The 2,953-nt window shown below is 34.0% G+C and overlaps 1 non-coding gene across 1 annotated transcript; it reads right to left on the bottom strand.

The window, feature by feature from the left end:
- Positions 1 to 246: 246 nt before the first annotated feature.
- Positions 247 to 353, bottom strand: LOC121231715 (small nucleolar RNA R71). The gene has a single exon (XR_005929770.1). It is a non-coding gene; the product is annotated as a small nucleolar RNA R71 (small nucleolar RNA).
- Between the last annotated feature and the right edge of the window lie 2,600 nt (positions 354 to 2,953).

Below are 2,953 nucleotides of genomic sequence, written 5' to 3' on the forward strand. Positions count from 1 at the left end.
ATGGGCCAATTCAGTGGAATGCCTACTGAAGATCCTCACCTACACTTAAGACTGTTTATGGAGGTGATCGATTCTTTCAAGTTAGTCAGAGTACCCGAAGATGCATTACGATTGAAGTTGTTCCTGTATTCATTAAAGGATAGAGCTCAAGCCTGATTGAACTCATTACCACCAAATTCAATTTCCACATGGCAAGAGTTAGCGGAAAGATTCCTTATAAAGTATTTCTCGCCTAGCAAGAATGCTAAGTTGAGGAATGAGATCATTGCTTTCCAACAAATGGATGATGAGTTCTTGTATGAAGCATGGGAAAGGCATAAAGAATTATTACAGAAGTGTCGTCATCACAGTATCCCACACTGCATCCAACTTGAAACATTTTATAATGGTCTTAATGCTCACACAAGGATGGTAGTGGACGTTCTGCTAATGGTGCTCTCCTTTCTAGTCTTATAATGAGGCTTATGAAATCATTGAGAGGATTGGCAACAACAATTATCAATAGCAAACCAATCAAACAGTGTCAGGAAGATGAGTTGCTAGAATACATGAAGTAGACGCTCTTACTTCACTCGAATCTCAGGTATCATCAATATCCTCATGTTAAAAATCTTACTACTAATGGCCTAAAAGTTTTGCAGCACAGCTACCAAATCAATTTGAAAGTATAGCCTTATCTATTGTAGGAAAGAGAATTTGTTCAAGAATGTCCATCGAACCCAGACTCCGTATATTACATGTGTAACCAGAACCAAAGTTGAGGAAGGCAAGGAATGCAATCCAATTTTATAACCCATCATCGCGAAACCTCCTGAATTTATCCCGGAGTAACCAAGTGGCTGGAACCAGTAACACTTAAGCCCAATCTAGAGCGACCTAACCACCTAGTTTTCCCCAACAAGTTCAGAAACCAACCCAAGCTGAACCATCCAATGGCTTAGAAATTTGTTAAAGACATACATGGCGAAGAATGATGTAACAGCCTGATTAGACCCTAGTCAGAACAGTGGTTTCGGGACCACAAATCCAAGTCAGAAAAATATTTAAAAGTTATTTTTTGTGTTTATTTTGTGTGAATTTATATCTATGAAATTTTCGTAATTTAATTTGTCGTTTAGGTGCCCAATTAAATAGAAGGACTTAATCACGAAAATGATAATTTAATGGTTATTTGTATAAAGGGCCAAATTGCTATTGCCTTTTTTAAATTGAAGCCAAAAAGTGGTAAATAGACCATTTGAATAGGTAATGGCTGATTGTACCCTTGTATTATGTGTTTTAGTTATTTAATTATAAAGGGTTTAATAGTAATTAATTAAAATGTTATTATAAGTATAATAAAACAGAAAAAGCTTATAACATGTCTTTATATTATCATCGCCAAAACCAAAAAATAAATAAGAAGAAAAGAAAAAGAAAACCTAGTTCGGCCATCTTCCAAGCTTAGTTCAAGGTTCGTTCTTAGTAGGTTTTTGATAATTTTTACGTTTTTGAGATCGTTGCTTCGAGTACTAGTAAACCCATGCTTGAATTTTTATTTGGTGAATATTTTGAGTTATGCCGTTGTTGAGAGCTTGTAATTTTTGTTGTTTGATGATGAAATATGAAAGATATGTTTTATATTAACATGTTTGTATTGGAGTTTTTGATGATTTTGAATAATTAGACTAATTGCAAAATAATAATTTGAGGACTAAAATGTGAAATAAATGAAATATTGGACTTGTATGAATATGGGTAAGATTCAGCCGAACATGGGTATAGTGAAATTTGCATATTTTGTGTTTTGTGCAATAGGGACTAAATTGTAAAAAGTGTAAATATTAGGGTAAATGGTATTTGTCCATTCAGTGTTTTTGGACTAAATTGAATGAAATATGTTTGAATGAGCTTAATTTGAATTTGTTTAGATCAAGAACCAAAGAAATCAGATTTGGATCGGGGCAAAAAGAAAGTTCTCGACTAGTTGTCCCGTTCTGTTTTACATTGTTCGAGGTAAATTTATAAACAAATAGACATACTTAATTTAATTATATGCAAAGTATATATGCTAAAATGAAATATATGATTTATATATGCTATTGTCGATGTGTATAAGTTGGAAACCATGTTCATGCATTCGTTCGACCGACTTACGACGCCGAAGCCCCGTATGAACCTTAGGAATAGTTGGATACATATGTCATGAATAGGATTCTGATATATGTGTGCGAGTAGACCATGCATCGATATGCGACTCCGATACATGTGTGTGAGTAGACCCTGTCTGGGACAATAGCATCGATATGTGGCTACATGTAAAACCACGTCTGGACATTGGCATTGTATGATATGTTTGATTATCTGAGTGTCCTATCCAATTTCGTATGGTTCATCAGGCAAAGATAAGTTGTGTTCAAATGTGTAAAACGAGCTAAGTGGCCAGGTATGAATTAACTTGATACCTACTTGAGATAAGGTAAGTAGTACTTTGAATATTGGTCGTAATCATGTACGATGCAATGAAGAATATGGTATGTGGTATGTGTATGGCCTGTGATGATAATTGTGTATCCTTGTATGTTTCTTAATTGTGCATATATGATTGGTATATTCGGCCATATAGGTAATATAAATATATGTGATGTTATACTATGATCTTGCTTGCGTATGTGAGTAAAGTATGTATTTTAGTATGACTATTGGTTTGGAAGTGATTAATAATATGAAAATACTATGTAAGTATTCGGCCTAGGCGGGTAATTGTCTATGAAAATGTGATTAATTATGGAATTGTAGGTTTGAGGTCAAGCATGGTAATGTTTAATGTAATTCATTTAGTTAATATGTGTTGAACTATATTATTGAGTTATTTATTTTCTTATGACTTACTAAGCTAAGATAGCTTACTGTGTGTATATTTGCTTCTGTTTTATAGATTTTGGATGCCAAATACGAGCTCAGGGATCGTCAG

The sequence above is a fragment of the Gossypium hirsutum genome, chromosome A06 (assembly GCF_007990345.1).
Source record: "Gossypium hirsutum isolate 1008001.06 chromosome A06, Gossypium_hirsutum_v2.1, whole genome shotgun sequence".
Classification (NCBI taxonomy): Eukaryota; Viridiplantae; Streptophyta; class Magnoliopsida; order Malvales; family Malvaceae; genus Gossypium; species Gossypium hirsutum.